At 40.7% G+C, this 23,132-nt stretch overlaps 1 protein-coding gene across 7 annotated transcripts in view; it reads right to left on the minus strand.

Moving 5' to 3' along the window:
- SPATS2 (spermatogenesis associated serine rich 2) overlaps positions 1 to 23,132 on the minus strand; it is a 224,417-nt gene that overhangs the window by 191,799 nt on the left and 9,486 nt on the right. The window lies entirely within an intron of this gene.

The raw sequence follows: 23,132 nt of genomic DNA on the forward strand, positions 1-23,132 counted from the left end.
GACACTCTTCCTAGCAAAAGCTGGAGTCTAATTGCCCTCTCCTGGACTATCAGCTGACCTTAGTAACTTGCTACTAATGAATAAAATAAAATGGAAATGACACTGTATGACTCTGAAGTTAAGTTATAAAAGACAATGCAGCTTCCGCCTGGCTCTTTCTCAGAACAAGTGCCTTTGGAGTCCTAAGCCTCCTTGTAAGAAATGTGGCTACCATAAAACCCCTATGCTGGAGAGACTTACATAGAAAAAGGCTGTAGAGAAAGAAATCTGAAGAGCCCCACGTTCCACCTCCTAGCTATTGGACGTCCCTGCTCCAGTGTCAAATACATGAGTGAGGAAACCTTCAAGATAACCCCAGACCACTAGATGACCACAAATACATAAGAGAACTCGAGCAAGAATCACCTAACTGAACCCAGTCATCCCACAAAAACATGGGAGTTTTATGCCACTAAGTCTGGATTAGTTTCAATAGATAAGTGCAACAAAATGCCAGGAGAACCCAGCCTAATTGCCTTGCTATAGTACCAAGCAAATAACAGTAATCAATATTTTTATGTTCTCCCATTTCCCTCATCCTTTTCTCCCAGATAAAGTGTTTTATTTGACCAGGGTACAAGGTTATTTTTATGATAAGTTTACTATTTACCCAATTACAATGTAACATTTAATCATGATGCTATAGTGGATTGAAATGTGTCCCCCCAAAAGATATGCTCAAGTCCTAAGCCCCAGTACCTATGAATGTGACATTATTTGCAAATACTAGCAGCCATTCCCACCACCAGCTAGATCTATCTCATGGGTACAGTCTTTACAGATGTAATCCAAGTTAAGATGAGGTCATTCTGGGACCTAAATCTAATGACTGGTGTCTTTACAAAGAAAAGGAGATCAGATTTGGACACAGAGACATAAAGAGGAGATCACCATATGAAGACCAAAAGGAGAGTGTAATCATCTGTCTACAATCCAAGAAACACCAAGGATTCCCGCCAAGCACCAGAAGCTAGGAGACGGCATGGAACAGATTCCCCCTCAGAGCCTCCAGAAAAAACCAACCCTACCAACACTTTATTATCTGACTTCTGCCTCCAGAACTGTGAGTGAACAAATTTCTATTGTTTTAAGCCACTCAGTTTGTAGGAATTTGTATGGCATTACCTGGAAACTAAAATAAGGACAGTCTAACTTTAAATGTAATAAATCATCTCTATTTACAAATACATAGTGAATGGTTTATTGCTTACCAAACTATTTCACTTATTTTACAAATATTGGAAAATTACGAGGCAATTTGAGACCAGTAGCTATGTTACCTGATTTGCAGCATAACACTATTTTGTAGTGTTTTAAATGTGGTTGTAACTGCAGAACTAGAGTAATCATTAACATACCCACTATTCCTAAGGTCTTTTCATTTTTAAATACCATGATCTAAATCCAGAGAAAATAAACCTTTTGCATTTGAAGATATACAATTCAAAATGTTGCAGAATCACTGGTAGGAAGTTTAATATTCTAGCTCTCTCAAAAGAAAAAAATGACATTTGATGTTTACACCTTATAAACAGTGTAGCAGTTTGACACGGTTATAATTCCAAAACTAGATAATGGATGTTTGGATGTTTGTAATCTGGTCTGTACCTGGGCATGATTAAGTTATGATTAGGACTTTGATTGGGCCACGTCATGAGGGCATTGAGCTCCTACCCCTTGGTGGGTAGGGACTCACAGATAAAAGGCATGGCAAAGGACAGAGTTGAGGGTTTTGATGTTGGAGTTTTGATATTGAAGCTTGATGCTGAAGCCCTAAGCCCCAGGAAGAAAGCTCGCAGAGGAAAGAGAAGTAAGCCCCAGGAAGAGAGGAACCCTGAGCCCAGGAACAATCAGGCCCTGGGAAGAGAGGAACTCTGAACTCAGAGAGAAGCAAGACCCTGGAAGAGAGGAACCCAGGAAACCTGAACTCTTGCAAATCTCAGCAGCCATCTTGCTCCAACAAGTGAAAATAGACTTTGGTGAGGAAAGTAAGTTTTGCTTTATGGCCTGATATCTGTAAGCTCCTACCCCAAATAAATACCCTTTATAAAAAACAACCAATTTCTGGTATTTTGCATCAGCACCCCTTTGTCTAATATACACAGTTAGATCCAAGTTCTCTAAAAAACCTAAAACAACTGAGACAAAACAAAGTCACCCCAGCAGAAAGTACTCTGGAATAGGAATAGCAATGAGGCCTAAGATCAAGAAGTTACCTCGAGGGAAACGGACTTTGGCCCAGTGGTTGGGGCGTCCGTCTACCACATGGGAGGTCCGCGGTTCAAGCCCCCGGCCTCCTTGACCCGTGTGGAGCTGGCCCATGCGCAGTGCTGATGCGCGCAGGGAGTGCCCTGCTACACAGGGGTGTCCCCCGCGTAGGGGAGCCCCACGCGCAAGGAGTGCACCCATAAGGAGAGCCGCCCAGCGCGAAGGAGGGAGCAGCCTGCCGAGGAATGGCGCCGCCCACACTTCCCGAGCCGCTGACGACAACAGAGGCGGACAAAGAAACAGGACGCAGCAGGAAGACACAGAAAACAGACAACCGGGGGAGGGGAGGGGAATTAAATAAATAAAAATAAATCTTTAAAAAAAAAAAAAAAAAAAAAAAAAGAAGTTACCTCGGGCGGCGGACTCGGTCCAGTGGTTAGGGCATCCACCTACCACATGGGAGGTCTGCAGTTCAAACCCCAGGCATCCTTGACCCGTGTGGAGCTGGCCCATGTGCAGTGCTGATGCGTGCAAGGAGTGCCCTGCCATGCAGGGCTGTCCCCCGCGTAGGGGAGCCCCACATGCGAGGAGTGGGCCCCGTAAGGAGAGCCGCCCAGTGCAAAAGAAAAGTGCAGCCTGCCCAGGAATGGCCCACACACACGGAGAGCTGAGACAACAAGATGACACAACAAAAAGAAACACAGATGCCCGTGCTGACAACAACAGAAAGCAGACAAAGAAGACGCAGCAAATAGACACAGAGAACAGACAACCAGGGTGGAAGGGAAGGGGAGAAAAATAAATAAATAAATCTTTTTTTAAAAAAAAAGAAAAGTTACCTCTGAAAGAGTAATTAGTTTATTGTACAAGTACTTCTAACTAGACTTTTGTAGGGAAAAAATCTTATGCTGTAAACCACCAAATAAGGAGAACATCCTAAATTATTTAGCAGTTTAATTAACCTTTCTTCACATCTTCCTAGACTATCAAATGTTTGATTTCTTTTAGCAATCACTAAAAGTAAAAATCAAATATCATGATCAGCTTGAGAAGAAATTTTAAAGAATAAAATATGCATTCTACTTTACATGATTTAAATGCTGAGTAATACCTAAGTCTACTCTATGACAAAGCAATTTTAATAAGCTTTTACATCACTGTTTATGTAATTAAAAAGAAAGGAGAACCACTCAATTAATTCTACAAATAATCTCTGATATTTGAATCATTAAAGTCAACCTCCTCTCAGTATCTATACTATTAATACAAAAGAAGCTAAATTGGTTGATGTAAGTTTTATCTTCTAGTTCTTTTATACCCTGATATTTTAGGCTAAAAGAGTAGCAAAATATCTAAAACAAAAAGAAAAAGGAAACTTAGATTGATTGTCCTAGAATTATTAAGAATTGAACAGGGGAGTGGATGTAGCTCAGTGATTAAGTGCCTCCTTTCCATGTAGGAGGTCCTGGGTTCATTCCCTGCTACCGCCATTAAAAAAAAAAAAAATTGAACTACTGGTCTTGCAAACGTCTTTTCAAAAATAACAACTTTTGATTTTGTTGATTTTCTTTCTTTCATTTATCTCTGCTACAAGCTTTACTATTACCTTCCTTTTACTAATTTTTGGTTTACTTTTACACTTCTTGTTCTGGTTTCTTTAGGTTATTCGTTTGTTATCTTCTTTTTAAACACAGTCATTTAAAACCATTAACTTTGCTTTAAGAATTGCCCTCACTGCATCCCATTAAGTTTTCGTATGTGCTGTTTTCATTTTCATTCATTTATTTAATATCTTCCTCCCTAAGATTAGGAACAAAACAAGTATATCCACTGTTGTCATTGTTATTATTCAACACTGTATACTGGAAGTTCAAGCCAGTGCAATAAGTCAAGAGAAAGAAATAAAAGACATCCAAACTAGAAAGGAAGAAGTCAAATTATCCCTATTCACAAATGACATGATGGCATACAAAGAAAATCCACAAGAAAAAAATTCAAACTAAAAAAGAAGTCAGCAAAGTTGTAAGATACAAGATAAGCATGCAGAAGTCAGTTGGGCTTCTACACACCAGAAATGAACAATCTGAAAAGGAAATTAAAAACTGAACAATAAAAAAAAAAGCAGGGAGCCAGTGCTGGTGTGGCTCAGTGGTTGAGTGCCTGCTTCCCACATATGAAATTCTCAGTTCAATGCCATGTTCATCCTTTAAAAGAGAGATAGACAAGCATCCCAATAAAAAATAGGCAAGACTTAAATAGACATTTTTCCAAAGAGGATGTACAAATGGCTAAAAAGCACATGAAAGGATGTTCAGTATCACTAGCTACTGGGGAAATGCAAATCAAAACTACAATGAGATATCATTTCCCACTTGATTTAGCCTGCTAAAGGCTGCCAATGAAAACTACCAGAAATGGGTTGGTTTTTACAATAAGAATTTATCAGGGCAGATGCTTATATAGTTCCAAAGTTGTGAAAATGTACAAATCACAGCATCATCAAGAAATGCTGTCTCACCAAGTTGCACTGTGGGCGATCAGGCACAAGGTGGCGTCATCTAAAGATCCTTTCAGAGCTCAGCTATGGGTAATCAAGCATACGGCTAGTCTCTCCCTCTCCTCCTTGCTGATTCTAGCCTCCAGTCTCTCTATCAGCATCTGGGGATTTCTTTGTCTTTCTGCACCTATGGGAGATCCTGGAGTCCTCTCTCACATGGCAGGGAAGAATGGCAGCTCTCTTTCTCTGCCCTCTCCTTCATTTATACAGTTTTCCAGTAAAAGGATTAGGACCCACCCTGGGTCCCGCATGCTAATCAAAAGCCCTGAACTGAAGTGATTTAATCAAAAGGTACCTTAACTGAATCTAATTAAAAGGTCCCACATACAATAGGCTTACATGCACAGCAATGGGTTAGCTTCTAGGGCCCGCAAAAGACTCAAACCAGGATAATGCCTTGTAGAATGACCATTACAAAAAAAATTTAGAACTCTAAGTGCTAGAAAGGAGGTGGAGAAATAAGAACACTCATTTACTGTTAGTGGATGTGATAGTTTAAAATTATTTTATGAATCCCAAAAAGATTACATTCTTAAATTAATCTATTCCTATGAGTATGAGACTCTGGACTGGTCAGTGAGGCATGACTCAGGTTGAGTCTGCACTCTCTTGCTGGGTCTGATATAAATGGAGACACTCAGGAAAAGGGAACTCTACCATATTTGAACCTGCCATGTGAGAGAGAAAAGAAGCTGCCATATTTGACCCTACAATGTGAGAGAAAGGACTCCAGTTTCCCCCACAGCTAAGCTGCAAGGACAGAAGTCCCCAAGGGGATCAAAGGGCTGAGGCCCTGAAGAGATGAGCCATATGCCTGATAGCCTGCAGCTGAATTGTGGAAGAGAGTGTGGCAGCTCAGAGTAATAGAGGAGGCCCAGAAAGAGACAAGCCCTATGCCTGATTGCCCACAGCTGAGCTCTGGGAGATGCTAGATTCTGGCAGAGACCTCAGCAAAGATTGGCAGTCATGCTGCTTCACCACGTGGCCAGAAAACAGGATCAACAGTAGCTGGCTTTGGTGACAAAGCACCTCTGATGGTGCCTTGATTTGGTTTACGACCTCGGAACAGTAAGCTTTTACCCAAATAAATACCCTTTATAAAAGCCAACCCATTTCTGGTACTCTGCATCAGCAGCCCTATGGCAAACTAATATAGTGGAAATGTAGAATGGTGCCACCTCTGTGGAAGGCAGTTTGGCAGTTTCTCAGGAAGCTAAATATAGAACTACCATATGATCTCACTACTAGGAATATATTCAGAAGAACTGAAAGCTGGGATGCAAATTGGCATTTGCATACCGATATTTACAGCGGAACTATTCACAGCTGCCAAAAGATGGAAACAACCCAAGTGCCCATCAACAGATGAATGGATAAACAAAATGTAGTATATACATTCAATGGAATACTATTCTGCTATAAGAAGAAATGAAGTCAGGATGCATCTGGGACAACATGGATGAGCACATTAGGTTTGAGTGAAATAAGCCAGGCACAAAAGGACAAATATCGTATGGTCTCACTAATATTAACTACATACAATGAGTAAACTCAGAGTTTAAACCTAGAGTATAGGTTACAAGGAGATAGAATGAGGGTTGAGAAGGGGAGATGATGCTTAATGTATATGACAGCAAAACTCTGTGATGAAAACTGAGAGGCACTTCGTGTATACTTTGGATGGACTGTACCAGGCACAGGACTGTATAACACAGCGAACCCTATGGTGGATGATGGACTGTGGTTAACAGTACAAATATGAGAACATTCCTTCATGAACTATAACAAATGTACAATACTAATACATGGTATTAATAATAGGATCGTTAATGGGAAATAAGCTCCAAATGTAAGCTAATGGTCTATATGTAGCAGTAATATTCTGATGGTGTTTTCTCATCATTTCTAACAAATGTTCTACAAGATGCTGGTGGTGGGGTGATGTATGGGAATCCTGTATGTTATGCTGTTATGCATGATAGTTTTGTCAAGGTACTTCTCTAAAAACAAAAAAAAAAAAAGCAAGAGAAAAAAATACATTTACAATACCATCCAAAAGAATGAAATGTCTAAGAATAAATTTAACCAAGGAGGTGAAAGACTTGTACACTGAAAATTACAAAACATTGCTGAAAGAAATTAAAGAAAACCTAAATAAATGGAAAGGATGTTTATGGATTCGGAAGACTTAATATTGTTAAGATGCCAATACTGCCTAAAGCAATCTAAAAATTCAAAGCAATCCCTATCAAAATTACAGCAGCTGGGAGTGGGTGTAACTCAGTTGATTGAGAGACTGCTTCCAACATTATGAGGTCCCAGGTGGCTCTAAAAAAAAATGCAGCAGCTTTCTTTGCAGAAAAAGCTAATCCTCCAATTCATACAAAATTGTTGCAAAGGGCCTATGGTGGTTGGAAACTGTATGTACCCCCTAGAAATGCATGTTTTTAAAATTAATCCATTATTATGTGGACCCGTTATAGGGAGGATGTTTTGATGAAGCTACTTCAGTTAAGGTGTGATCCACCTCATTCAGGAAGAGTCTTAATCCTCTTACTGGAGTCCTTTACAAAGGGCATGAGAGGAAAAAAGTCATGGCAGCAAGAAGCTGAAATCAAAGAAACCTAGGAGAGAAGCGAGAGACCAGCAGACACCAACAACCATGTGCCTTTTACCATGTGTGGTAGCTTGAGATTATTTTATGAATCCTAAAAAAAGAAAGATTATGTTTGTAAACTCATCTGTCTCTGGGTGTGACATCCTTTCATTGCATTACATTCAGCTGGAGGCCTTTGATTAGATTACCTGTTAAGACTGCTGTGGGAATTTTTATTGGTCAGCATCAACAAGGCTTAACTCAGGTTGAGTCCCTGCCCCCTTTCCGGGTCTGTCTGGACTCACAGACATTCAGAGAGAGTAAAAAGGGAACTGCCATGTAAGGGAGAAGAATACAGTTTTATTCACAGCTGAGTTGCAAGGACAGAAGTCCTAAGAGACAAGCCCTATGCCAGGAGACAGAGGACTAGAAGAATACATAAGCAGAAAGCCCCTAAGAGGCTGGGTCCACAGACCAACTCAAGATGAGATGGTGAGCCAGGAGGGGAAGGCTGAAATCTCATAGAGATCAGTAGAGATCTTGCTTCATCAGGTGGTAACACATCAAGTCTACAGTAGCTGGCTTTGGTAAGAAAGCATCTCTGCTGATGCCTTGATTTGGCCTTCAAACAGGCTTGTACCCTCAAATAAATCCCCATTTAAAAAGCCTACAGATTTCCGGTATTTTGGAAGATTTCAGCTCCCCTTTGGCAAACTAAAACACTAGTGACAGAGGAGCCAAGGATCGCTGGCAGCCAGCCTTAAGGAAGAAAGCATCACCTTGCTGATCCCCTGACTGGGACATTTTCATCAGCCTCTAAACTGTAAGCCTGTTAGCTAATCTATTTCCATTGTTAAAGCCAACACATTCCATGGTATCTGCTTGGAGCAGCCTAGGAGACTAAATAGGGTCCCAAGTAGCCAAAAGAATCTTGAAGAACAATAAAGTTGGAAGACCCACATTTCCTGACTTCAAAACTACAAGGCTACAGTAATTAACAGTGTGGTAACAATTTCTTTTTTAAGATTTATTTTTTATTTATTCCTCTCCCCTTCCCCGCCCCCAGCTGTCTGCTCTCTGTGTCCATTTGCTGTGTGTTATTCTGTGCCCACTTGTATTCTTATCAGCAGCACCTGGAATCTGTGTCTCGTTTTGTTGCGTCATCTTGTTGCATCAGCTCTCCATGTGTGTGGTGTCATTCCTGGGCAAGATGCACTTTTTTCATGCTAGGCAACTCTCCTTATGAGCACACTCCTTGCACATGGGGCTCTCCTATGTGGGGAACACCCATGTGGCACGGCACACCCATGTGGCACGGCACTCCTTGTGCACGGCAGCACTGGGTTTGAACCTTGGACCGCCCATGTGGTAGGCAAATGCCCTATTCGTTGGGCCAAATCCACTTCCCAGTGTGATAACAATTTAAGGATAGACATACAGATCAGTGGAAAAGAACTGAGAATCCAAAGAAAAATCCACACATCCATGGCTAATTCATTTTTGACAATGGTGCCAAGCCCATTCAATGGGGAAATAATAGTCTCTTCAATAAATGGTACTAGATCAACTGGAAACCCACATGCAAAAGAATAAATGAGGAGAAGCAGATATGGCTCAAGTGATAGGGCTTCTACCTATCATATGGGAGGACCCAGGTTTGATCAGTGGGGCCTCCTGGTAAAAAAAGAAAAAGAGAAAGTATGCCTGTGCAGCGAGCCAGTGCCCATGCGGCAAGCTGAGTGCCCACACAAGTGAGTCACGCAGCAAGATGATGATGCAACAAAAAAGAGAGAAACAAAAGGGAGAGTTAAGGTGAACCACAGCAGAAACCAGAAACTGAGGTGTCACAAGTGACAGGGAACCTCTCTCCACATCAGAGGTCCCCAGGATCAAATCACAGTAAATCCTAGAGGAGAAAAACAAGGAGAAAAGACAAAAAGAGAAACAGATACAGAAGATCGCACAGCAAGTGGACACAGACAGCTAAAACAGCAGGGTGGGGGGAAGGGGAAAAAAAGAATAAATAGGGGAAGCAGAAGTGGCTCAAACACTTGGGTGCCTGCCTACCATCTGGGAGGTCCCAGGTTTGGTTCCCAGGGCCTCCTAAAGAAGGCAAGCTGACGCAAGGGGCTAGCACAGCAAGCTGATAACAACGAGATGACACAGCAAGACGATGAAATGAAAAGACACAGTGGGAACACAATGAGAGACACAACAGATAGGCAGTGGCTCAAGTGACTGGGTGCCTCCTTCCCACATGGGAGGTCCCAGATTTGGTTTCTGGTGCCTCCTAAAAAAAAAAAAAAAAAAAAAAAGATGAAGAGAGGACAGAGAGCAAGTGGAAACAATGATGGGGGAGGAATAAATAAAATAAATCTTTAAAAAAAAGAAGTAATGGGGACCTCTATCTCTCACCATATACAAAAAGTAATTTTAAATGGATCAGCAACTTAAATATAATAGATAATACTATAAAACTTTTGCAAGGAAACATAGGAAAGTACCTTCAGGATCTCATAGTAAGCAATGGATTTTTACACCAAAAGCACAAGCCATAAATGAAAAAATAGATAAAACAGACTTAATCAAATTTTGAAACTTTTGGGTATCAATGGACATTGTCCAAAAAGTAAAAAAAGGTGACTTTCGAGAAGGTGGCATTGGAGGAGGTAGGCAGAGCTCACTCACAAAAAAACAACTGAGGAAGGCAAAAAAGATGTCCAAGAGAGCTTCTTTGGGGGTCTGAGACCAGCAGAATGCTGCATGTCCTCCAGGAAGGCAAAGGACAGAGAGAAAGAAGAAGCCAAAACAAAAAACGTGTATTACCAGCCCCCACAGGCAGAAATGGCACTCATCCCCCACCCTCAAGGTGAACAGACTGGGTAAAAATAGTGGCTTACTGCAGCCGAGAGAGAAACAGACATCTTCTTCCCTGGGAAGAGGTTGAGGAAGAGGGCTGAGCATGATTTCTCTTCAGAGTCTGGACAGCAGGACAGCAGGGCCTGCTCTGAAACTTGGCTCTGACCAGACCAGAATCACCAGTAAGTGGAGGTTCAAAGAGACACCACCATGGAAAGATTTGCCAAATAACACCATCTGCTGGCAAGCTAGGAAACTGCAGGAAGAAAAACAGCTTTTTGGAGTGTCTAGTGTCCCAGACCGCTTGGCTCTGATCTGGGCCCCATTAGTGGGTCCCTGGTCCTATTTTAATAACTTAAACTGGGCAATTTTAAAGACTTACACTAAGCTGAATCAAACATCAAAGAAGAGCCATGAAATGAAACCACTAGGCAAAGGAGAAACTGTCAGGTAAACTCACCAACATAATCAGATGCCTAGACATCAGCAAAAAGCTACAAGCCATACTAAGAAATAGGAAGAGATAGCCCAAAGGAACAAACCAAAAATCCTGAAAAGACACAGGATTTAAGGCAACTATTCAATAATAATCACACAACCCTCCTAAATCAATTCAAGGAGCTGAAGAAAAGTATGGCTACAGAGGTAAGGATATTAAGACGACACTGGGTGAGCAAAGAACAATATGAAGTCCTGCAAAGAAAAGTAACAGAGCTTATGGGAATGAAAGACACAATGGATGAGATTAAAAACACATTAGAGGGCAACCAGCAAGATGGCGGCAGAGAAAGGTGCTCCTAGAGTCAGCTCCTGCTACAAGGCAGTTAGTAAACACCCAGAGCTCTCTGGAGCTACCTGAAGCACCTGTTTGGGGGCTCCAGGAGGCCATAAGGGCATCCTTCGACATCCTTGAAGGTATGGAAAGAGGAGACTGCCCATCTGCAGAGAAGACTCGTAAGTAGAGTGCTCCACGCCAGGGAGGCGGGTGCCCATCCTCCACTGGAAGCACAAGCCGCCTCAGGAGCTGTTACACAGCTGGAATTGAAAGCTCCACTTCCCCAAAATGGGGGAGGAAGAGACAGGTGGGCACCAACTTCAACTAGTGATGAGTAAATTTAGCGGGCTAAAGTATAATCCTGAGAACAGCTAAAGTTTGAGCTTGTCCAAGTAGAAAGAGGCCAGGACCCGCCATCTTAACTCCATACCTGGCACGAAGGGAAGCGGGAAGGACTGAAAATCACAGTGCTGATAGAGACTGGCTTCTTTCCATGCAGATCAAATTGCAGCTCTAGTCTAGGCCCCAGTGCCACCACCAGTAAGGAAAAGGCTGCAGGGACCTGCACCAGCCTCTTCAGGAAACTGCTGGACAAGCCACCGAGGCCAGTGATTGTCCTACTCTGACAGCGCAAGCCACCCCAGGAGCTGTTCTGTGGCTGGAATTGGAAGCTCCATTTCCCAGAAACAGGGGAGGAGGGGCTGTTGGCTGCTGACTTCAGCTACTGACTGGTAGACTCAGATGGCTAAGGAATAACCCTAGGAACAGCTAGGGTGTGAATCTGTCCAGGTCAGAAAGAGGCCCGTGGCCACCATTTTGACTCTACCCTCAGCATGAGGGGAAGCCGGACCAAAAATCACGGTGACAGTAGGAATATCAGTTTCTTTGACCCAAATCGGCCTGTAGTGCTAGCCTAGGCTTCAGCCCCACCTCTGGCAGGGAGGAGGCTGGCAAACCCTGCACCAGCCTATCCAGGTAACTGTGGGTACCCTTGGCTGGCAGAAACTGAATAACCAGCAGTCTACCGGGGCAACTGCAGCCACCTTGGACCCGCTCTACAGACTGCTGCCCACACTTGCAGCTCCATCCCCGCCCCAGGCAGGGAAAAAAGGGACATGAAGCTGCATCAGTCTCCCTGGGCAGCTACAGTCTAGGCCTGCACGACCTGGGATTATTCCACACAGCTGTGACTCTGTCCCTACCTCTGGCAAAGGAGAAAGTTGGAAGAAGCTTCATCTGATTGTGGAGGCTTGAGCCTCCACAGCTTATAGCACCAATTACAACCTTGGCTCCTACTGTACAACCAGCAAGGGAGAAAAGGCAGGAAGCCTTAAACTAAAGAGAAAAACTACACCCAAAATAAATACTCTAGTAATCCAGATGCCAAGACACCAACAAAAAATTAAAATCCACACCAAGAAACAGGAAGATATGGCCCAGTTAAAGGAACAAGATAAGCCTCCAGATGACATAAAGGAGCTGAGACAACTAATCACAGATATCCAAACAAATCTCCTTAATAAATTCAATGACATGGCTAAAGAGATTAAGGATATTAAGAAGACACTGGATGAGCACAAAGAAGAATTTGAAAATATACACAGAAAAATAGCAGATCTTATGGGAATGAAAGTTGCAATAAATGAAATTGAAAAAACACTGGAATCATAGAACTGAAGATTTGAGGAGGCAGAAGAAAGAACTGGTGAGCTTGAAGACATGGCCTCTGAATGTGAACATACAAAAGAACAGATGAAGAATGGAAAAAATTGCACAAAGTCTCAGAGAACTAAACAACAGCAAGAAATGTGCAAACATACATGCCATGGGTGTCCCAGGAGAAGAAAAGGGAAAAGGAGCAAAAGGAATATTTCAAGAAATAATGGTAGAAAATTTCCCAACCCTATTGAAGGACATAGATAGCCATGTCCAAGAAGCACAATTTACTCCCATCTGAAAAAATCCAAGTAGATCAACTCCAAGACACATACTCATCAGAATGTCAAATGCCAAAGACAAAGAGAATTTTGAGAAGAGCAAGAGAAAAGCAATGCATCACATATAAGGGATACCCAATAAGATTAAGTGCTAATTTCTCACCAGAAACCACGAAGGCAGGAAGACAGTGGTCTGATATACTTAAGATACTACAAGAAAAACTTCCAGGCAAGAATTTTATATCTAGCAGACTCTCTTTCAAAAAATGAGGGCAAGATTAGAATATTCACATATAAACAGAAACTGAGAGAATTTCTAAGCAAGAGACCAGATTTTCAGGAAATACTACTAAAGGGTGTGCTAGAACATGAAAAGAAAAGACAGGAGAGAGAGGCCTGGAAGAGAGTCTAGAAATTAAGATTATATCAATAAAAGTAACTGAAAGTGTCAAAGAGTGGTGAAAATAAACTATGACAGATAAAACTCAAATAGTAGGACAAACTTACAATGTAAAGCACTTGTATTCAGAAAACTGCAACCTAATGTTAAAAAAATTTTAAAAGGCCTAAATAAGTGGAAGAACATGCCATGCTCATGAACTAGAAGACTAAATATCATTAATATGTCAATTCTACTCAAATTGATATACAGATTCAACTCAACGCTGATAAAAATTCCACCAGCATTAAAAAAAAAAAATTGAATACACGATTCTCAAATTTATTTGGAAGGGTAAGGAGTCCTGAATAGTCTGAAACATCATAAAAAGGAAACGCAAACCCTCATCTCCGGACTTTAAGTCATATTACCTAGCTATTGTGGTAAAAACAGTATGGTACTGGCATAAAAGACAGACACATAGACCAGTGGAACCAAACTAATGGTGTAGAAACAGACCCTCACATGTATGGTCAAGTGATTTTTTACTAGCCTTCAAACCCACACAGCTCAGGCAGAACAGTCCATTCAGCAAAATGTCACTGCACACACAGAGAGTTGACACAACAAGATGACGCAACAAAAAGAAACACAGATCCCCGGTGCCCCTGATAAAGACAGAAGCGGTCACAGAAGAACACATAGTGAATGGACACAGAGAGCAGACAATTGCAGGGGGGCAGAAATAAATAAATAAGAATCTTAAAAAAAAAATACTACGAGAAAGAAATTAATATATTGCAAATATCCTCAAGAAAATGCTTCAAATTGAATCCAAAAGAACATTAAAAGATTCATATACTATAATCAAGTGGGTTTTATCCCAGGTATACAAGGGTGGATCAGCACAAGAAAACACCACATTAATATATGGAAGAAAAATCACATGATCATCAATTGACACAGAAAAGGCATTCAACAAAAATACAGCATCCTTTCTTGATAAAAACACTTCAAAAGACAGGAATCTAGTGGGTAGAAGTCAGGGATGTTCCTAAATATCCTGCAATCACAGGACAGCCTCCAACAATGAAGAATTACCTGGCATATAAAAAGGCAGTAGTCCCGAGGTTAACAAATACTGAATTAGAAAGATTTACACTTTTTCATTTTTATGCTTTTTTGTTTGGTACTTTGTACTGGCAGTCTTTGGCAAACTAAGACAACAGTATGGGAAAAAAATATTCGGAAACTATACATCTAAAAAAATGTTCAATATCTAGAATATATAATGAACTCCTACTAACTCAACAATAAAAAGATAAAAAACCCAATTAAAAAACGGCAAAGATCTGAATAGTCATTTCTCTATATAAAATACTCATATAGCCAATAAGTATATGAAAAGATGCTAAATATCACTAGCTGTTAAAGAAATGCTAATTAAAACTACAATAAGATACCACTTTACACCTACTTCAATGGTTAATATTTTTGAAAATGGAAACTAAGAAGCGTTTGGGAGAATGTGGAGCTATTGCTGGTGGGAATGTAAAATGATATATCCACTGTGGAAAACAGTTAGGCAGTTCCTCAAAAGTTAAACAGATAATTACCATATGACCCAATAATTCCACTCCTAGGTATATAAACAGGTACTCAAAAAATTCTCGTATACAAATGTTAATAGCAGTGCTATTCATAATATCCAAAAGGTGGAAAAAATCCAAATGTTCATCAACAGAAAAATGGATCAACCAAATGAGATACATCCATACAATGGAGTATTATTCAGCCATAAAAAGGATAAAAAACTGATACATGCTACAACATGGATGAACCTTGAAAACATTATGCTAAGTAAAAGAAACCAGACACAGATCACATTGTATGATTTGTCTAGAATAATCTATAGAAACCTTGAAAACATTATGCTAAGTAAAAGAAACCAGACACAGATCACATTATATGATTTGTCTAGAATAAATAATCTGTAGAAACAGAAAGCAAATTGGTACTGCCAGAGGCTGAGGGAAGAAGGGAATGGGATTCTCTGCTTCAGGAGCACAGGCTCTCTCCTCTGGGAGTGATGAACACGTAATAGAAATAGATAGAGGTGATGGCTGTATGAACGTAGAAAACACCAATGAATTGTATATTCTAAAATGATTAATTTTATGTTAAGAGAATTTCACCTCCAAAAAAATGCAACTGTCAAACAAACTTTATAGTAGAGTTACTACAGCATTCATTTTGCAGATAAAGAAACAAAGGCTCAGAGAAATTAAACACCTGAACAAGTCCACAGAACTACATGGAAGCATAGAAAGCAGATTTGTGCATCCAATGATTTGTGCTCTTAACCAAGGTGCTATACTACTTCACTATTTTAATAAGAAATTTTAAAAATATATATTAGAACATGGAAATATTATAAATGTATTGCTGGTATTGGCCTGATTAAAACTAACACCATTTAGTAGATGCACATCTCAAGCACCAAAACGTTCACTAGCCCAACCCAAATGTCCATCAACAGGTGAATGGATAAATAATATACATATAAAATGGAACACTATTTGGCTGTAAAAGGGAATGAAGCTTTTATACATGCTAGAACATGAATGAACCTTGAAGACATCATGCTGAGTGAAATAAGCTAGACATAAAAGGACAGAAATTGTATGATCTCATTGATATGAAATAATTAGAACATGCCAATTCATAGCAACAGAAAGTGTAATACAAGTTACCAGGGGTAGGGAAAGGGAAGTATTAAACTGGGAAGTTAATGCTTAATGTATGCAGAGTTTCTGTTTTGGGTAATGAGAAAGTTTGGGTAATGGATATTGGTGATGGTGGTACATTATGAATGTAATTTACACCCCTGAATTGTATGCGTGAAAGTGGTTAAAATGGAAAACTTAATGTTATAAATGTTACCACAGTAAAAAAAAGGAAAAACAGAAAAAAAGAATAATGTTGATGAATGTATAAGGTAGGAGACTTCCAGGAAGATCGAGGATTAGAGAAGCAGAGGGATCACTTCCCTCCCAGAAAAATAGCTAGAGGATAAGGAGCGACTGTCTAGAGGGCCGTTCTGAGAGTCAGAACACCAAGGACAGGCTAGACACTACTCATAAGAGAGAAGAGCAAAGGAAAGGAGTCTTGGCTTGGCAGAAAAATCCTGTGAGTAAAGCTGCAGCAGCAGCTGGTGTCCATCCCTCAGAGTAAACAGCAGCCTGTAGACTGCAGGGGCCGTCTTCCCAAAGAGAGGGAAAAGGGAGGAACAGCCTACAGGCAATTCAGATTTGGGCTAGTGAACTTAGTCTGCCATGTTGGAGGGACCCCAGGCTTCCAGGCCAGTGGGGCGATGGTACTATTTGCCCTGAGCTAAAGAAAATTGTGTGCAGGGAGTTAAAGATACTTAGGCTTCTCAAACATTCTCCCTACTGCCCTGGGCTGGTTGCTGAGGAGGCAAAAGGAGGGAGGGTGTGGCCAGCCAAGGAAGGAGAACAAATTCTGAGAAACGTCTGTGAGGCTTGGACAGCCCCGAGGACACTGCTTCTGAATCATCTGCCAGGTCTAGGATACAATGAGTTCATTTCCCCCTAGCATCTGGGGTCTAAGCTGAGAGGTCTGCCAAAGAGCACTAACTGGTAGCAGATCAGAAAACTGCACTAAAAGAAGGGAAAAATGATTAAATGAATGAATGAATGAATGAGGTAATCAGATGCCTTTACTGACCCCCACAAAGGCCTTGGAAATTGGTCTTAAACCCTATTACTAGGTCCTTACCCCTGGTGTAAGCAGTTAAATGGGAAATCTTAAATATCTAGAAGTTGAACCAAGAATCAAAGAACAGGAAAGCGGTTGTGACTCACAAGCAGCTGGGCACCCACCTACCACACAGAAGATCCCAGGTTTGGTTCTCAGTGCCTCCTAAAGACAACAAGCAAGACAGCAAGCTGAAGTGACATGCTGGCATGGCGAGCTGACACAACAAGATGATGTGACAAAGAGACACAACAAGGAAACACAATGAGAGACCCAACAAGCAGGGAGCGGAAGTGGCTCAAGCCACTGGGCGCCTCTCTCCCACATAGGATGTCCCAAGTTCAGGTCCCAGTGCCTAAAAAAAAAAAGATGAGCACACAGTGAACAGACACAAAGAGCAGAGAGAGTGCAAACAACTTGCAGAGAAGGAGGGGGAGAAATAAATAAATATATAAAAGAACAGTGGTAGCAGCACACAGCTACTCAACAGTAAATCCCAAGGCAACAGAAAGAAACTGAACATCAGAGTAAACTCACCATCAGAATCAGATGCCTAGACATCAGCAAAAAAATTATAAGCCATACTGAGAAAAAGGAATATATGGCTCAGGCAAAGGAACAAATTAAAGCTCCAGATGAGACATGGTACTTGAAACAACTAATCAATGAGGTTTATATAAATCCTCTAAATCATATCATAGCGTTAAAGGACAGCATGGCTAAAGAAATAAAAGGCATTAAGAAGACACTGGGGGAAGCGGATGTGGCTCAAGCAGGTGGGCACCCTTCTACCAAGGAGGTCCTGAATTCAGTTCCCAAAGCCTCCTAAAGACGAGCAAGACAGTAATATAGTGAGGAGACGCAGCAAGGAGAAGCAGCAAGGAGACACAACAAGCAGGGCCTGAGGTGGCTCAAGCAAGGGGGCTCCTCCCACCCACATGGGAGGTAGCAGGTTCAGTTCCCAGTGCCTCCTAAAAGGAAGACAAGCAGACAGAGAGGACACAATGAACAGACACAGAGAACAGACAGTGAGGGCAAACAACAAGGGGAGGGAGAAATAAATCAAATCTTTTTTTTAAAAAAAGACAATACTGGGTAAGCAAAAATTTGAAACCTTGGATAGAAAAATAACAAAGCTTATAGGAATGAAAGACATAATAAATGAATACAACAGCAGATTTGAAATCATGGGAGAAAGAATCAGTGACAAAGAGGACAAAACAGCTGAAATTGAAAAAGAATTTAAAAAGTGAGCAGGAGTTCAGGGTGTTGAATAAAAGCATGAAGTGAACCAACATACAGGTCATGGGAGTGCTAAGAGAAGGAAAGGGAAAGGGGGCAGAAAAAGTATTTGAGGAACTAATGCCAAAGATTTCCCAACTCACAAAAGCCATAAATATAGTGTCCAGGAAGCACAGTATACTCCATTAGGAAAAAAAACAAAAACAAATGCCAAGACACATAATATTCAGAATGCCATATGCCAAAGATGAAAGAAAAAATTCTGAGAGCAGCAAGTAAAAAGGGAAACATCACAAACAAGGGACATCCAGTAAAACTTACTGCAGATTTCTCCTCAGAAACCATGGAAGCAAGATGGGAGTGGTATGATATAATTAAGGTGATGAAAGAGAAGAACTTCCAGCCAAGAACTCTTCATCTAGCAAAACTGTCCTTCAAATATGATGGTGAGTTTAGAACAGTCAAAGAAAAAACAGAAACTAAGAGTTCATAAGCAAGAATCTAGTTCTGACCAAAAGAATGCAAACAGACTGAAAGTGAAAGGTTGGAAAAAGATATTTCACACAAATAGTAACCGAAAGAGAACAGAGATATTTATACTGGTGTCAGACAAAATAGACTTTAATGCAAAAAAAGTGATAAAGAGATGTAGAAGGCCATTATATATTAATAAAAGAGACAATCCACCAGGAAGGAGTAACAGTCATAAATATCTATGCACCTAAACAGGGTGCCCCAAAATACATGAGGCAAACTCTGGCAAAACTGAAAGGAAAAACAGACATCTCTACAATAATAGTTGGAGACATCAACACGCCAATCCTATCAATAGACAGAATAGGCAGAGGATTAACAAGGAAACAGAGAACTTGAACAATATGATAAATAAGTTGGAACTCACACACTTATACAGAATACTGCACCCCAAATAAGCAGGTTATACATTCTTCTCAAGTGTGTTGGGCCACAAAACAGCTCTCAATAAATTTAAGATTAAAATTATATAAAGCACCTTCTCTGATCATAGAGGAATGAAGCTGGAAATCAATAATAGGCAGGAAAGGGGGGAATTCATAAATATATGGAGGTTAAATAACACACTCCTGAACAATCAGTGGCCCAAAAAAGAAACTGCAAGAAAAATTAGTAGATATCTCATGATGAATGAAAATGAGAACACAACTTATCAAAAATTATGGGATACAGCAAAGGCAGTGCTAAGAAGGAAATTTATAGCCCTAAATGTCTATATTAAAAAAGAACGACTAAAATAAAAGATCTAACTGAACAACTAGAGAAACTAGAAAAAGAACAGCAAACCAATCCCAAAGCAAGCAGAAAGAAAGAAATAACAAAGATTAGAGTAGAAATAAATGAAACAGAACAAAGCAAGAGGAAATCAATAAAACCAAAAGCTGGTTCTTTGAGAAGATCAATAAAATCAACAAACCCTTAACAAGACTAATAGAAAAAAAGAGAAAAAAATGCAAATAAAATCAGCAATGAAAGAGGGGACACATTACAACTCACCCTACAGAAACAGAAAGGATCATAAGGGATATTATGAGAAACTGTATGCCAACAAATTAGACAACCTAGATGAAAAGGACAAATTCCTTGAATGCATAAACAACCCACAATGACTCTACAAGAAATTAAAGAACTCAAAAAAACAATTGCAAATACAGACATTGACTTAATCATTAAAAATCTTACAACAAAGTCTAAGACCAGAGGACTTCATAGGTGAATTTTACTAAGTATCTCAAGAAGAACTAATATCAGTACTGTTTAAACTCTTCCAAAACATTGAAGAAGAGGGAAAACTACCCAATACATTTTATGAAACTAACATCACCCTAATACCAAAGCCAGAAAAAGACACTACAAGAAAAGAAAATTACAGACCAATATCTCTAATGAATATAGACAATGTATTAGTCAGCCAAAGGTATACTGTGCAAAGTACCAGAACTCTGTTGGCTTTTATAAAGGGTATTTATTTGGGGTAGAAGCTTACAGTTACAAGTCCCATGAAGAATCCAACTCAAGGTACTAAAAGAGGTTACTTTCTCACCAAGTGTCTATTGTCACATGTTGATGCAAGATGGCTGCCGATATCTGCGAGGGTTCAGTCTTCCTCTATTCTCTTAAAGTTCATGGGCCCAGCCTCTTCCGATCTCAGCTATAGGCTAGCGTAAGGCTAGTTTCTCAGAACTTCTCAGCTGCTCTGGTTTCTTCACAAGGTCAGCTGTGAACTACCAAGTAAATGTCTCATCTCTCCCCGGACCTCCAATATCAAAACCAAGATTATCTCCCCTGCCATGTCTTTGTCTGTGTATCCACTTCTGTCTTCTTGACTGAGCGACCATTATATAGGCCGGGGGGGGGGGAGGGGGGAGAGGCGGTGATTCAACCCTGCAAGCACTAATGGCAAGTTGAATCAAAGGCCTAATCTTGATTTAACACAACCAAAGGGTATCACATCCTGAGAAACAGACCAGTTTGCAAACACATTCAATATCTCTTTTTGGAATTCATAAATACTGTCAAACTGCCACAGAAACAAAAATTCTCGACAAAATATTTGCAAGTCAAATCCAACAGCATATTAAAAGAATTATAAGGAAAGCAGATGTGGCTCAAACAGTTGAGCACCCACCTACCACACGGGAGGTTTGCATCCTGGTGCCTCCTAAAAGAAGATGAGCAGATGATGCCCCCCCACAATGAGCTAGATGCCACCCCCACCGCAACAAGCAGATGCCACAAGCCAGCAGATGCCACAGCCCAAAGGGAGCAGATGTGGCCCAGGCCGCTGGGCACTTGCCTCTCATGTGGGAGGTCTGGGGTTTGGTTCCCGGTGCCTCCTGAAGAAGGCAAGCAAACAATGAAGAGAGAGACAAAAGAACCTTGGGGGAGGGGGTGGCGGGGATAAAGAAAGAATAATAAAGTAAATAAATAAATCTTTAAAAGAAAAAAAGTAATAATTATATACTACAACCAAGTGGGTTTTATCCCTGGTATGAAAAAGGTGGTTCAACATAAGAAAATAATTTAATCCATTAAAGTAATATATCACATTAACAAATTGAAGGAAAAAAAACACATGATCATCTCAATGGATGCAGAAAAGGCATCTGACGAAAATCAAGCATCCTTTTTTGATAAAAACACTTCAAAAGATAGGTATGGAAGGAAAGTTCCTAACATAATAAAGGGCATAAGTGGATGTATCACGATGATGGGAGAGAGTGTTGCTGTGGGGGGAGTGGGGGACGGGGGCGGTGGGGTTGAATGGGACCTCATATATATTTTTTAATGTAATTAAAAAATAATAATAATAAATAAATATTAAAAAAAATAAAAAAAATAAAAAAAAATAAAGGGCATATATGAAAATCTCACAACCGACACTGTACTCAATGAGGAAAGATTGAAAGCTTTCCGTCTAAGATCAGAAACAAGATAAGGTGTCACCACTGGTATTCAAAATTATACTAGAAGATATAGGTACAGCAATTTAGGCAAGAAAAAGAAATAAAGGCATCCAAATTGGAAAAAAGGAAGTAAAACTCTATTTGCAGATGACATGATCTTATATTTAGAAAACCCCAAAATATCTACAACAAAGGTATTAGATGAGTTCAGCAAAGTGGCACCAAACAAGATCAGCACGCAAAACTCAGTGCCGTCTCGGGAAGCGGATGTGGCTCAATTGACTGCGCTCCCACCACCATATGGGAGGCCTGGGGTTCACGTCCTAGGCCTCCTTGTGAATGCAAGCTAGCCCACGCCCGTGGAGAGTTGACGGCCCACACCCACGGAGAGCTGGTGCAGCAAGATGACACAACAAAGGGAGACAAGCAGACACAAAAGAACGCACAGTAAATGGACAGAGAGCAGACAGCAAGCAAGCAGCAAGGGAGGGATAAATAAATAAATCTTTAAAAAAAAAATCTGTGCCGTCTCTATACACTAGTAACAAACAAGCTGAGGAGGAAATAAAAATTCCTTTTACAATAGCAACAAAAAGATTCAAATATCTAGGAATTAATATAAAGGATCTGTATTCACAAAACCACAAAACACTGCTAAAAGAAATCAAAGAAAACCTAAACAAATGGAAGGTCATTCCATGTTCATGGATGGAAAGAATAACATCGTGTATCGTGTAGTATTAATTTACGCAATACCAATGCAATACCAATCAAAATTCCATCAGCCTACTTTACAGAAATAGAAAAGTCCCTTATCAAATTTATTTGGAAGGAAAAGGGGTTCTGAACAGCTAAAAATATCCTAAAAAAAGAAGAGCAAAGTCACAGGACTCACGCTTCCTGTTATGAAGTGTATTATAATGCGGCAATGGTCAAAATAGCATGGTAGTGGCATAAAGACAGACACATGGATCAGTGGAATAGGATTCAGAGTTCAGAAATAGACCCTTACAGGAAGCGAACTTGGTTCAACAGATAGAGTGTCCGCCTACCACATGGGAGGTCCACAGTTCAAACCCCGGGCCTTGACCTGTGTGGAGCTGGCCCACATGCAGTGCTGATATGCGCAAGGAGTGTCATGCCATGCAGGGGTGTCCCCGCATAAGGGAGCCCCATGCACAAGGAGTGTGCCCCGTAAGGAGAGCCGCTCAGCGTGAAAGAAGGTTCAGCCTGCCCAGGGTGGTGCCACACACATGGAGAGCTGACACAGCAAGATGATGCAACAAAAGAGACACAGATTCCTGGTACTGCTGACAAGAACAG

Source organism: Dasypus novemcinctus, chromosome 12 (assembly GCF_030445035.2).
Source record: "Dasypus novemcinctus isolate mDasNov1 chromosome 12, mDasNov1.1.hap2, whole genome shotgun sequence".
NCBI lineage: Eukaryota > Metazoa > Chordata > Mammalia > Cingulata > Dasypodidae > Dasypus > Dasypus novemcinctus.